Genomic DNA, 15,765 nt, shown 5'->3' with positions numbered 1-15,765 from the left:
CCTAAATAATTTATACTAATGCCCAAGGATGAAAAAATCGTTAAAAAATAGCCAAAATCGCGATTTATCGCGATTCAATGTAACAGACGATTTAATCATCATTTAAATTGCAGTCGATTTTTTTAAAAAAATCGTAATATTCGAAGCGATTAAATCATGATAAAATTGCAAGCAGAACCGGAAAAATCGTGTCTTCAAAAGTGTGTTAGTTTATAACTTACGGCAAACCTAAAGAGCGGCTTCAATTTTTTACGCACGGGGGCGATTTTATTTTTTTAAGCGCACGACTAAAGACGCGAAAGCCAACGGAAGTTGTTGATACAGCACAATTTCATCCCTAAACTTTGCTTCACCTTCAAAGAAATTGAACTAACTTAATAAATTAGTTTAACAATTATAAACATTAAAAAAATCGTAAATACGTCACAATCAAATTGTATCTTGAATTTTCTTTTATGGTGGTCGAGTTTCTTTCACAAACCCTATCCAGAAAAAATGGATCAAATTTGGGCTATTTTTATTTCTGTCATATTATACATTAAATAACTTAAGCATGAAATCCATTCACATGAGTTTCCATGATGTTTTTCAAGTGCAGTGAGAGAAAGAAAAAGTGTTATATATTTAACTATTTTTAAGACTAAATTTGTGAATTAGTGTGATATGTTATTATTTTCTTGATATTTAGTGTATATGTGTGTTTTTTTAAGAATATTTTTAAAAATTATATATTTTCAAATGTTCGATAAATTTGCCGATTTTTTGTGAGTCCCGATTTTTTTACAATTTTGGGCCAAAAGATTTATTGCCGATTAAGAGTTTTTCATCTTTGCTAATGTCATCCACCCCAAAAAATTATATACATTCAACCTCAACCAAGATAATAGAAATGATAGCTCACTTTCAAACTTGCCTTTCCAACAAATTATAATGATGCCTAGAGACTCAAAAGACCTCAATTTGTAATGTTATGCTATTGAGATTACAATTGATTTGAAAATAAAACTTGAATAAATAAGCCAAAGCCATCATGAAATTGTCAAGTAGATCAATGGTAGTTCTTCAATTAAAAGTAGCTCTCCAGTAAAAAAAATTGGCTTAAGAATTCCAACACATTAACAAAATCAATGTTAGAATCTGATTAAAGCTAAAACTTGCTTATGGATTGGAATGATGCATATTGGAAATTGGACACTTCGAGAGAAAATCCCATAAGTGCCATCATGAAGTAAGTCACTTGGTGACATCACAATTTACAAGCCAAGAGTGGGTTTGATTTTAAAGCCTAAGGCCCTAAACAATTATAAGAGATGCTTCAAGGGAATGTAAGTAATTGTAATTCAAACTCTCAAGCGACCCTATAAGTTCCATCATGAAATGAACAAGAAGTTGAGTGGTATATCAGCTTACATGTCATGCCCCCACCATTTCTTATTTAGAAACTAGGGCTGCAAATGAAGAAGACACGACCTAGGGCTTAAGTGGAAATAATAAAATTAAATAAATTTATTTAACTTAACATAGGCCAACCCTTGGAGTTTTTGCACCCCTCCTTGAGATTTAAATTTCAAAAATAAATATATATTTGTTTTTGCAAGGGCCAACCTCTCTTGAATGGATAGCCCATCTTGGGAGGAGATGTGATCAGGTATAAAACAAGGTTAAGAGGAGATGTGAATGAGGAACTAGAAGGCAATATCTGTCCATTCATTAGCAGACTTATAATCAGATCAGACATTATTGAAATCAGATTTTACGAGCAGATTTTAGGTAAGTATATAAGAAGATCTTAAGAAGATATATGAGCAGAGCTTGAGAAGGTTATGAGCATATCTTAAGCAGATATATGAGCAGATCTTGAGAAGATATATGAGCGGTTCTAGACAATGATTTTATAGCAGATCTATATGCTGAACAAAAACAGATCTGATACAAGTGAGTCAGATTCTGGCATACAGCAATCAAGCATTACACCAGTGATTTGGTAATAGTAATTCTTGCGGTAGGTGACATGATTCTATGCATAACTACTCACATAAGAATAATATGGATGCAATCTAATGATATTATATTAGATGGAATATAGATAATGTGTATTCCTCATATGTCTATTTAAAATGCTGCAAACAACCATGATAGGGATAGTGAGGGAATACAAGGAGAGGAAACAGTTATGAGGTCCTCTTCTAGGCACGCCACCTCATGGTGGTGACTGATAGTCCCATGAGGCCAAGGGGGTGCAAGGAGGTGTTGAAAACAAGATAAAACTTTACAGTGAAATTATGCTGATAATTTTATGCATCCAAATAAATAGATAACAATAAATCATAGATGGAAATGGATAACAAAATAAATGCAAACCATAACTCAAGAATTACGTGGAGAAACCCTTTCAGGAAAAAACTCCACACCCAAAGAGAACCAAGACTTGTATTAATCCTTCAAATGAGTTACATCAATACAACTTCTCTCTCTGAATTTCTGCAACACTTCTTTGCTTCAACAAAATGTGAATAACATATGTTTCCTTCAACTCAAGCACTAAATAAATAGGCATGAGAGAAACCATATATCACAAATGGTTTCGTAAACCACTTAGGCACAAATCACAAAAAATAGAAAACTTCCTCTTTCAACTTGTGATTTTATCCGCCTTTTGAAAGATCTTCCTTATCTTATCAAGCTTTTATTTATCTTTCCCCCTTTTTATGCTTTTACTATTTTGATAATAAAAAGACATCTTACAAGTTGTCACAATTGCATTTAGCAACTTTCATGACAACTAAAAGATAATTACAATTTGTCAATTAATAATTAAATTCAAAAATAGCAACAGCAAGGTTGAGACATTTTCTCAACATTCTCCCACTTGTTGAACACCTTGCATAAAGCATAAAGGGAAACTAAACAAATCAAGCTTCAGAAGAGGTGAGGCCCATGGCCTCTTTGCACCAACTAAATTTTTCTATGCTTACTAGTTTAGTAAGTGAATCTGCAACATTCTCTAAAGTTTCTACTCCTTGTAACATGACTATACCACCCTCAACCATTTTTCGAACAAAGTGATACTAAACATCTATGTGCTTTGTGTAAGCATGATACATTGGGTTTTTAGCCAAACGGATGGCAATTTGACTATCACATCCAATTCTTACTTTTTTACATTGAAAGCCAATACCTAAACACAATCTCTCTAACCACACTACCTATTTACAATCATGTGTTGCAGCCATGTACTCTACTCTCTCTAACCACACTACCTATTTACAATCATGTGTTGCAGCCATGTACTCTACTTCTGTAGTGGACAATGCAATTGTAGGTTGTCTTTTGCACATCCAACTAACTAAACCGCCAAACAAAGTAAACACATAGCCACTTATTGATCTTATGCAATCTAGATCACCGGCAAAATCTGAATCAACAAAGGCTTGCACATCAATTACCCTACTCATATCGTTAGATCCATGATAACAAATGCAATGATTAGAAGTCCCACATAAATATCCGAAAACCCTTTTCACATAAGTCCAATGTTCTTTACCAGAATTTGCCATCAATCTACTAAGAGCTCCCATTGCTTGGGCAAAATTTGATCTTGTACAAACCATAGCATACATAAGGCTTCCTACAGCACTAGCATATGGAACTTTAAACATCCCTTCAAGTTCATTATCTATTTTAGAACATTGTTCTAGAGATAGCTTAGTGCCAACTAGAAAGGGAATATTAATCGGCTTACAATCATGCATGGCAAAAGGCTGCAAAATAGTGTTAACATACTTCCTTTTACTTAACCATAATTTTCTGTTAACCCAAAAATAGTGTTAACATACTTCTTTTTACTTAACCATAATTTTATGTTAGCCCAATCCCTGTTGAATTCCATACCCAAGATATATTTTGCAGCCCCTAAATCTTTCATATCAAATGTACCAAATAAGTAGCTCTTAAGCTCACTTGTCATTTCCAATAAATAACATATCATCAACATAAAGGACAATGATTAGTAATCAATCATTAATTAATTTGAAATAAACATGGTGATCTTCACTTTTGACAAAATCATGATTTAATGCAAAAGCATCAAATTTTTGATACCACATTCTTGGTGACTGCTTCAAACCATACAAAGATCTCTTTACCCTACAAACCAAATGTTCTTGTCCCTACACAATAAAATTATCAAGCTATTTCATAAATATTTCCTCATCAAGATCCCCGTGTAAGAAAGTTGTATCAATATCCATTTGCTCTACTTCTAAATCAAAAGCAGCAACAATAGATAAAAGGAACCTAATAGAGGTTAGTTTAGCCATACTAGAAAATATCTCACCAAAATCCACTCCCTCAACTTGCGAGTAACATTTTGCCACTAATTGAGCCTTGTACTATTCCAATTTACCATCTTCTCTAAATTTCTTCTTAAATACCCATTTGCATCCAATGGCTTTCCTCCCCTTAGGCAACTCAACTAGATCCCATGTGTCACATTTGTCCAAAGCTTTTATTTTATCTTTCATTGGCTCTAACCAAGACTCATTCTCACTTGAAGATAAGGCCTCTTTCATAGATCTAGGTTCGTTGTCAATACAAGATAAAGCGGAAACACAACAAAAATCAAATGGACCATATCCCTACCTATCAATCGGCTTACATTGTCTAGTGGATCTTCTTTGAGGTGTAACAAGATGCTCTGCTTGTTCATCTTCGAGATTCTCTTCTAATCCTTCTTCACCTTCATGTTCATCGATTGTTCTACATGTGCATCTTCTTGAGGTTGTTCTACCTTTGTATCTTTATGTGGTTCAACCTTAATATCAAAATGCACTATTTTGTTAGGCTTCACCTGAGGTTGTTCATTATTTTTAAATTCCTTTAGCTCCCTGAAAATTGCATCCTTAGAATATACCATTTTCATTGCTACAAGATCCCAAAGCTTATAACCCTTAATGTTTTTGCCATAACCCACAAAAACACACTTGTTAGCTCTGAAATCAAGCTTAGAATGTTTTTCTTTAGGAACATGAACATATGCCTCACTACCAAAAACTATAAAATGAGAAATTGATGGTCATTTACCTATCCATACCTCATAGGGAATTTTATCAACAAGAGCAGAAGTCGGTGATCTATTAACTAGATAACAAGCAGTGCGAACTGCTTCAGCCCAAAAACGTTGTTCAAGATTTGCACTACTTCACATGCTTCTAGCTCTATCCATTAAAGTCCTATTCATACTCTTTGCCACTCCATTTTGTTGTGGGGTTTATAGAGTTGTTTTATGCCTAACAATTCCTACATGCTTACAATAGTCATCAAAAACCTTAGAGCAAAACTCACCACCATTATCCGTTCTTAAAACCTTCACATTTTTATCTATCTATTTCTCAACAACTGTTTTAAACTCTTTAAATATTAAAAGAAAAGCAGATTTTTCCTTCAAAAATAAATCCATGAGTATTTGGAATAATCATCAATAAAGGAAACTTAGTAGCAAGACTTTCCAATAGATGGTACATCCACAGGACCAAAAACATCACTATGAATTACCTCCAAAACTTGTTTAGCTCTAGTACTTCCAGATTTAAAAGATACTCTGTGTTTCTTTTTATACACAAAATGTTCACAGAAATCAAAATCAGCAGAGTAACCAGACAAACCATCAACCATCTTTTTTATTTATGAGGGTTTAAAGACCCTTTTCACCAATATGGCCCATCATGCGGTGCCATAGTTTACATAATACAGATTTATCAATTACATTAACAGAGTTACAAAAAGTAGAGGCATCAAGTCTAAATAGGGTGCCACACCTATTACCCTTAACTAAAATCAAATTCCATTTGCTTAACTTGCAACCACTCTTTTCAAAAGTAACATGCATCTTTGAATCATTCATTTTAGATAGAAATTAAATTTCTAGCTAAACCAAGAATGTGCTTAAAACCAATCCTTATGAGGAGTCATGTGGTAGGATGCACCTGAATCTAATAACCAAGAGTTACCATAAGTCATATTAGCAGAAATAGTAAAACAATCAACAACTTCATCATTAGAGGATATATCTGTAGAGGAATCATCATTATTTTTTAATTCTTACATTCCTTTTTGAGATGCCCCTACTTACCACGGTTCCAACATCTCAATTTACTCTTACCAAGTGATTTAGAAAATTAGACCTTCCCGTGGACTTGTCCTTTTCACCTTTCTTCTTGTCCTTACCTTCTCCTTAGTTCTACCTCTTACATGCAATGCATCTTTAGACCCCTCTAAAGTCTTTCTCCTCATTTCCTCTGAAAGTAGAGTGGTAACAAGGGCATCCAACTTCAAATCATCTAAAAAAGAACCACTAATTGCAAGAATAAGATTATCCCAAGATTCAAGTAGTAAACATAATAACAAAATACATTTATCCTCATCCTCTATCTTTACATTAATTGACTGCAATTGACTCTCAAGATTAGATTAAATGTTTTGCAATCGAGTCTCCATAATTCATTTTAAGAGAGTATAACTTTCTTTTCAGAAATAACTTGTTAATGTAACTCCTAGTTTGGTAAATCTCTCCTATTCTATTCCATAAATTATATGCAGCACTCCCATTTGAAACATTTATAGAACTGAATCAGATAAAAACAAACGAATAGTGCCACAAGCCTTTTTATCTAATTTCTTCCGATCTTCATTTGACACAGTATCTAGTTTCTCCTCTTTATTAACAACAGTCCATCGATCTCTTTCTTCCAACAGATCCTCCATCTTTAGCTTCCAAAGCTCATATCTAGAACTGTTGAACTTTTCAATGATCAATCGAGATGAGCTAGCCATGATCTCTTATTGCACCGAAACTGCAAGAAAAAACAACATACTCCCACTACAGTGAAAAAACCAATCAAACACTCTAAGAAAGGCATGAAATTTTTTTTTCCTTTGTTTGGCATGAAATTAAAACAATGTTTTTGGTATTTATAGCTCGAAACCAAGTATCATTTTGTATTTTGTTCCCTTCTTTATCATGATATCAAGGGATTCTTCTTTTGCCTCTTTTGAGGTTCACATAGTTCTGTACGGGGCTTCTTGACATACAAAGATTAGAATTGCCTTGCACTTTTAATTCAGGAGTTGTTCAATGATCAATCTATGAAACTATCTAGATAAGAGGGGGCCTCTAGTGTGATGCACACCATTACTATTTGTCTAACATGAAATTTTTATTTGTTGTTTTTTAAAACTAAAGCAGCATCCAGCAAAGTTAAGGGCCATACCCTTCATAGGTGGGCAGTGCCCAAGTGCATTCCCAAGACCAAATTAAGACCTTTGAGGCCACATGGACATTCATGGTGTAAGCCATTTTTCATTATTTTATCGCATTTTACCGAGCTCCAGACCCTTCATAAAACATGGTTGTCAAGACCATAAAGCAAATATCAGGCCTTAACTGAATGAGAATGGCACAAATATACACTGAAGAATTTGTGCCCTTGAGAGCTCTCTCTAATCAATCCAATGTTTGGTTACTTCAGCAAAATCTAAATCTGCAATTTAAAAATGAGGTTTTGACAGAAAATTGAAAAAACAAGTATTTTATAGGCAAATTAAAAACATGGATGAAACAACTTGAATTTATTTGACTTGTAATTAAAACAGCGTTGAGAATCACACCGGGGATCAGCAGAAAAAACCAACAACCTCAGGAATCATGCCAATAATTGTTGGGTTTTTTGTAGCTTGAAAGGTGTGGAATGTGGAAGTTGCTTAAGTGCAGCTTGAGTTGAATGTTCAGCAAGAGAACGTTTTCTATTCAGTAAATAGAATGTTTCCTAGAGTTGTGAGGTTAACACCAAGGGCGGTTTTATGTGTGTGATAGTCTGAGTTATGTAAGGAGAGTTTCTTTTCTCTTGCATCAAGTAAGGAAAGTTCCAATTTGCATCACGTAAGGAATGTTTCTCTTAGGTTGTGTTGTGTGATGAAAGTTTATCTTCTCTTGCATGATTGATGTTTCATCAAGAGGGCTATATATGTAAGATCGTTGTAGCAACTAGGATGGTATTCTGAAGGAAAGTTTGCTCTTGAGGCTGAATAGAAGATTCAACATTTGCAAGTTTTTCCCCACATTGGGTTTTCTTGGGTATATCGATGTTATCTGTGTTATTTTGTTTATGTGTTTGGTTTCACGTGAATTTGCTTCCGTTGTTCATTTTGTTAATTAACCCAAAGTATTGGCTATTATAAATGAGATAGGTAAACATTATACTTGTTTCTTTTCTATGATATTTGTTGAGCAGTTAATCTGTAACTAGGTTATAGAAATTAACATAGTATCAGAGCTCTAAACTCCGAATACGAATCCAAGATTTGTGACGCAGATTTCAAGTAGAAAAAAAAAATCAGAATTTTGTCTTCAGTTTTTTTTGTGACTATAGCAACCAGTGTTCAATATGAGGATAGGCTTGATGGTGTGTCTAACTTCTTACAATGGAAAGTTCGGATTACATCCGTTCTCAAGGAGAACAAGTTATGGATCTATGCTAGTACAAAAGTGACTCCACCAACAAATGATCCTATTGCCCTAGATTCACATGAAGTCAAGGAGGCCAAGGCTCATAGGATTATCCTTGATGGGTGAAAGATCATTTGAGTCCTCATCTATTCGGTAAAGACACCGCCAAGGAAATGTGGGATACGCTCACAAAACTTTAATAGAGCGACTATCAGAGTCGTAAGATGATGCTCAAGGACAAATTGCATAACACCAAGATGTCCAAGGGCAAGAGCGTGACCTCTTACTTGTCCAAACTAACACAGGTCAGGGACGAGTTGGCTACTGTTGGAGAGACAATTGTTGATGATGAGCTGGTTCAGATAGCCCTGAATGGTTTTTTGAAGCACTAGGAAGAGTTTGTCAAGTGTGTTGTCGACAAAGATCACCTTCCTAACTGGGCAAGGATTTAAGATGATTTTGTCCAGGAAGAGATCCGTGAAAATGCCCATCGGGGAGGTCAGACAAAGAAAGTTGACAACAAAGAAAACCTTGCTCTTGCAAGCAAGGGTAAGCAAAAGTTCAATAAAGGGCAAACTTAAGGGTCTTCTTCCAAGGATGGGGAGAAGAAAGATCTAAGCAAGATAAAGCATTTTTGCTAACATCAATTGGGTCACTATGCTAGTCAGTGCCCGAATAAGAAAAACAAGGGTTAGTCAAAGAAGTTGTGGCTACTACAGAGGTGGACAAGTTTGCATCACAGTTTGAGAATGAGTTTTCACTCATTGCTGGTCTCTCAAGTTCAATTGCCAATAATGTGTGGTATATCGATAGTGGGGCTTCTTGCCATATGACAGGAGACAGAGAATGTTTCACTAAATTGGAGGAGAAGAAGTTGGATTTTTGTATTGAGCTTGGAGACAATGCCAAATACCATGCAACTGGTGTTCACACAGTCAAGTTTCAAAGGGAGTCTGGCAAACCTCTATTGGTGGAGGACATGTTGTATGTCCCTAGCATGACAAAGAATTTAATCTCTATTTCTACTTTGGTGGACAAGGGGTTACATCATGACCTTTGAAGGGGGAAAAGTCTATAACGGTCCTATGAATTCCAAGGTAGCAAAAGTGATTGGAGTCAGGCATGGTAGCTTCTTTCAGTTACAGTTTGAGCCAACACATGCATTGGTGAGTAGCAGTACAGGGCTTGGAGAATTGTGGCACAGGAGGATGGCTCATCTTCACCATGGAGCACTTAATGTGCTCAAGGAAATAGTGACAAGGCTGCCTAAGATGAAGGTCGAAAAGCATGAGGTGTGCAAGGGTTGTTCTATTAGGAAATATGCCAAGACCAGTTTTCCAAGCAGTGACACTAGATCCAAAGGGATTTTGGATCTCCCTTTGGATCTCATACACTCGGATGTGTGTGGGCCCAAGTCAATAGCATCCTTGAATGGGTATGAGTATTATGTTACTTTCAATGATGATTTCTCCAGGAAGATGTGGATATGTTTTCTGAAGAATAAAGATGAAGTCTTCAGTAGGTTCAAAGAATTTAAGGCTCTTGTGGAGAACCAAACAGGGAGGAAGATCAAGATACTGAGGTCTAATAATGGAGGTGAGTATACCTCGAATGCCTTCAAAGATTTCTATGCTCAGGAAGGTATCAAGAAAGAGTAGACAGTTTCATACAACCCTCAACAAAATGGGGTTGTTAAACAAAAATAGGGCTATAGTTGGAGCAGTCAAGGCCATGCTTCATTATCAGGATCTGCCTTGGTTTTTATGGGCAGAAGCATGCAATACAATTGTGTATTTGCAGAATAGGAGCCCATACAAAGTGTTGGGCAAATTGACTCCAAAAGAGGCGTTCACTAGGAAGAAACCAGATTTGGAGCACATTCGCATCTTTAGATGCCTTGTGTATTGTCATATTCCCGTGGAGAAGAGAACCAAGTTGGAACCAACTACAGAGAAGGGTATCCGTGTTGGGTACAATGAAACTTCTAAGGCTTATCGGGTTTACATTCCTGCCCTCAAGAAAACAATTGTTCGCAGAGATGTGAAGTTCAAGGAGGAAAGGGCTCTTCGAAAGTCTAATAACTTGATGAAGGTTAAGGAGGAGCAGGCAACCAAGGTTGAGGTTCCCAAACATTATTTTGATTATCTGGCACTTATGAGTGAACTGATTGAGGTGGAGCCTTCTAGCTTTCAAGAGGCATCCAAGCATCAAGTATGGAGGGATTCCATGGTGGAAGAATATTCTTCCATCATGAAGAATAGCGTGTGGGTGGAAGTGCCACGACTCGAAAACAAGTCAGTGGTGGGGTCGAGATGGTTGTATAAGATCAAGCATGTTGCAGATGGTAGTGTGGAAAAGTTTAAAGCCCTGTTTGTGGCTAAGGGGTTTTCTCGGAAGGAAGGGATTGACTATGACGAGACCTTTGCTTCGGTAGCCAGGTACTCTTCCATAAGGGCTATCATTTTTGTAGCAACATAGATGGGTTGGAGGATTCACCAGATGGATGTGAAGACGGCCTTCCTTAATGGACTGATTGAGGAAGAGATTTACATAGAACAACCAGAGTGTTTTGAGGTGCATGGGAGGGATTCCCATGTGTGCAGGTTGAAGAGAGCACTGTATGGGCTCAAGCAGGCTCCCAAGGCATGGTATGTACGTATCAATGATTACTTGCAGAGTGTGGGCTTCACCAAGAGTGAGGATGATCCAAACCTATACTATTTTCAAGTGAAGGACGAACTTCTCATATTGGTGTTGTATGTTGATGACCTGTTTCTCACAAGGTCAGAAGAGCTCATAGCCCACTACAAGCAGGATCTTGCAAGAGAGTTTGAGATGAAAGACTTGGGATTGATGCACTACTTTTTGGGATTGGAGTTGTGGCAGAAAGAGGGAGAAATCTTCCTTAGACAAGGGAAGTATACACTTGATATCTTGAAGCGATTTAGGATGGAAAACTGTAAGCCCATGTCCACGCCACTTGTGACCAACTGGAAGAAAATCGATGCTTCCAAATTAGAGGCAGTGGACCCAACTTCTCTCTTATGTATCTGGTCAATACAAGGCCAAACATTTGTTTTGCAGTGAATTCACTTAGTCAATTTATGGTGGAACCTAAACGTGTGCATTGGATAGTTGCGAAGCATGTTTTAAGGTATCTCCGAGGCACAATTGATTATGGGCTGAAGTATATTCAGCGGGATGGAGTGAAGTTCGAAGGGTCCACTGATGCAGATTGGGCAAGCAGTACAACTATTAGGAAGAGCACTTCAGGGTGTTGTTTCAATTTGGGATATAGAGCAATCTCTTGGTACAGCAGGAAACAGAAGTCAGTTGCATTGAGTTCTGCAAAGGCCGAGTATATGGCAGCCAGTATGGCTACATGTGAGGCTATCTGGCTTCAAAACCTTCTAGCTAAGCTCTTTAATCAGGGGTTAGATCCTACTGTCATTTACTAAGATAATCAAAGTTGCATCAAACTCTCTAGGAATCTAGAGTTTCATGACAAGTCAAAGCACATTGAAATCAAGTATCACTTCATCAAAGATTGTGTGGAGAAGAGGGCAACGAAGTTACAATACATTCCTACGGATGAAAAGATAGCAGACATCTTGACCAAGGCCTTGATGAAGAGTAAGTTTGTATTCTTCAAGGATAAGTTGGGTGTTGTGCAAAACACCTTCCTCCCTAAGAGGGATTGTTGAGTTTTTTGTAGCTTGAAACATGTGGAATGTGGAAGTTGCTTAAGTGCAGCTTGAGTTGAATGTTCAGCAAGAGAATGTTTTCTATTATGTAAATAGAATGTTTCCTAGAGTTGTGAGGTTAACACCAAGAGCGGTTTTATGTGTGTGATTGTCTAAGTTATGTAAGGCGAGTTTCTTTTCTCTTGCATCATGTAAGGAAAGTTCCAATTTGCATCAGGTAAGGAATGTTTCTCTTAGGTTGTTTGTGTGAGGAAAGTTTCTCTTCTCTTCCATGATTGATGTTTCATCAAGAGGGCTATATATGTAAGATTGTTGTAGCGACTAGGATGGTATTCTGAAGGAAATTTTGCTCGAGGCTGAATAAAAGATTCAACATTTGTAGGTTTTTCCCCACATTGGGGTTTCCTGGGTATATCAATGTTATCTACGATATTTTGTTTTTGTGTTTGGTTTTGTGTGAATTTGCTTCCACTGTTCATTCTGTTAATTAACCCAGAGCATTGGTTGTTATAAATCAGATAGGTAAACATTATTCTTGTTTCTTTTCTGTGATATTTGTTGAGTAGTTAATCTGTAACTGGGTTATAGAAATTAACAATAATCAAAGGAAAAAATTGGCAATCGCCAACTGGGCTGAGTGGTGATCTATTAAAGATTATTGCCACCATGAGTTGAACAACCCGAGATAAAAGTACAAGATATTTATATTCTTTGTATGCCAAGAAACCCTAAAGGAAACCATGTGAACCTCAAACAATCTCCTGGTATCGTAGCAAGGAGAGCATCTAAATACAAAACAGTCCTCAGACTCCAGCTATAAAGAGAAAAATTCACCAAGTGAAATGCTCCCATGGAATGTAGTAGTTTGCTTCAATCCAGGGCTGATCGGAACAAAACCTAAACTGAACCCCCAAGCTGCAGATGACTAGAACTCGATGTATTTTGAGGTTGGATGATCTTTTACTCAAAGTGAAGGTACTAACTATAACGGTGTTTAAGTTTCAAGAGGAGAGGCTCTTAAGGCTCAATCCAAGTGGATAGTCTGCAGATCCCATCTTGGATGCTCTAACTTATATCTCGCTTAATGAGATCAAGTATTTTCCTTCAAAAAACTACGTGGAGGCAGCCTGACCTTGTCAAGTGCATGCTGCATGGTGGATGTGGATGCTAAATTTGGGTACCTAAGGATACCAGTTGAACATTTTCCCATCTCTCTAAGCCTGTATATTGTAGTCATTACCTAGAAAAAAATGTACTAATTCAAGCCTGTCCAAAACTCAATCTCCTCAACAATCTAGACCATTCTTAGGTTTGAACCATGTACCATCCACAATTAGAAGCACAATTCAAGAACAACTCAAAAGCATGGAACAGAACCTCAGAGGGTCCAACATCTGAACCTATCCACATCCAAAATTCAAGTAACACAATAACGTGGAGCAGCTCCTGCATGTCAAAAACTAGCCCTGGTCACCATCTAGAGCACATCCCAGGTTAGAAACCTAATCTGTAAAAACTTGAAGCAACTCACCAGTACAGAATAGTCATAAGATCAAATCTTCTCCCGTAGTAAGTAACAGCGACAAACTTACAGAGAAAAAACTCTAAAAAGGAGGCTGGGTTCCATTGGGGCCTTCAGGATCTATTTTCAAGGAGTAGGAGTCTCATGAAGCAAACTGCAGAATTAATTGGAATTTTTTCTGAATAATATCGGACCTTACTTTTTATGACTGCATATTTGAACGGGTGAAATTGAGGTGGGTCTAGAAATTATCCCACTAACTTATGAATATTTTCTGACACTTTCATTCATATGATGTTTTAGATTAAAAAATAACAATTTGAAAAAAAAAAGCTTTTATTTATTTATTTTAATTTCTGTATTTATAATTCATTCCACCAACAATTTTAAATTTTTGAACTTAAACTTTTAAGCTAAATTGTACCACGGAACCACCAACTTTAAAATATTCCTCAAAAATCTAAACAATACAATACCCATCCATGGAACCCCAGCCTTACAGGCTTAGAACAACTCCACGGCCTTACAAGCTTAGAGCAACTCCACGGCTTGAAGATGTCAAGGGTTTGAATCTTGTTCCCTTTTAAATTGTAGCAGTTCGCCGGCTAACCAAGTCGTGGGTTCAATTTCCGCCCTGTACAAAGTTTATTACAACTGCAGAAGGTCGTTGGAAACTATAGCACGAATGTTTCTTATTCTACACCAAAAGTTCTACAAGATTAGCATGCCTAAACACGAGACACGCGGCTTCTATTAAGCGTGGTTTTTCTGTTGCTAATTTGTTCAAAAACTTCTCTGAGCTATACTTTCCCTTCCAAACTCAGAAACGCAAGTCTTGAACTCAATAAAAACCCAATTCAGGTTGCCTATAACTACACATTCTGTTACGAGCGCCTTAATTCCAAAATTAGTCGCACAAGAACCTAAAGAAATTTACCTGGATTCTGGAATGGACACTTTAGAGAAAGGAAACTGCAAAATTAAATGCTCCCCAACGCAATGCAGCCAATCTCCTTGGTAATTCACCAGGTTTTTTGAATTTTTTCTATAAATCCAACAATTGTGCTTTTCTCTTCCGTCGAAGAATCAACAGTCGCTTTTAATTTTTAAATTGTTCTCTCCTATTTGCCTTCTATTATTTCTTTTCATTCGTATACTTTCAGTCGAGCGTGACTTGTGCACAACACACGCGGAATGGGTTTTATGTTATCATATTAACAGGTTTAGTATAACATTTGTATATAAGTTAATATATTAGAGAGTGTATAAAGATATATTAATTTAATTTATATTATTTTTTTGTATTTGTATTATTAATTTATAATTTAATTTATAATGTTTTTTGTATTCTTTATATTATTTTGAAATACAATTTCGATTTTGGGTTGATGATATGTTTTCAAGCTTTCATTTTTTTTTATAAATTTTATATCAATATTAAAATAGAGATGTAATAATTATATCGATTTTATAAAATAATGTTGCACTACAGCGAAGTTCTTGTCAAATGTGAGTGATTATTTTGTTATAATAGTATAGGATACCAAATAATTACAGAAATATGTATATATTGGTAAGATCTAGGCAAAGTTTACAACATAAATGTATTCTATGCTCTGGATTAATTATAGATGTTAGGTCATGATTAGCTTCATAATTATTCACTATTTGGGAGATGTGGTTCATGTTTATTGATTATAATGGTTTATCTTGTGCTAACCCTAATTTAGTGTCTACGTTAGATGTGGATGATGTTGATGTCAATTATTATGTTATATATTTTCTATGATGTCTTACTATTGTGGAATGAAAGGGACAATGTCACATCACTCATATATGAGCGGGGTGTGATATTGTGATTCTCTTTCACATGTTTGTGTATCTTATGTTTATATATATGTTGTGTATAGGCGTTTGGTGTTATGTAGGATGTAGGTATTAGGCATCGACTCCACCTGGTTTCACAGGTTTGACCATGCCTCTAATCCCAATGGCAGTTGATCGAAAGTGACATAAGGTCTTACCGCACTCTAAAT

The 15,765-nt window shown here is 36.2% G+C and overlaps 1 protein-coding gene across 2 annotated transcripts in view; it reads right to left on the bottom strand.

The window, feature by feature from the left end:
• LOC131076267 (uncharacterized) overlaps window positions 1-14,916 on the bottom strand; it is a 101,094-nt gene extending 86,178 nt beyond the window's left edge. The window contains exon 1 of one of the 2 annotated variants that reach the window (XM_058013356.2): window positions 14,667-14,916. The gene's annotated coding sequence lies outside the window, so the exon portion shown is untranslated. Of the gene's footprint in view, window positions 1-14,205; window positions 14,381-14,666 lie in introns of those variants that run through there. The other variant, XM_058013358.2, reaches the window with a different exon arrangement.
• Between the last annotated feature and the right edge of the window lie 849 nt (window positions 14,917-15,765).

Source organism: Cryptomeria japonica, chromosome 4 (genome assembly GCF_030272615.1).
Source record: "Cryptomeria japonica chromosome 4, Sugi_1.0, whole genome shotgun sequence".
Lineage (NCBI taxonomy): Eukaryota > Viridiplantae > Streptophyta > Pinopsida > Cupressales > Cupressaceae > Cryptomeria > Cryptomeria japonica.
The sequence above is the reverse complement of the archived record's forward strand: the minus strand, read 5'-3'. Positions and strand labels throughout refer to the sequence as shown.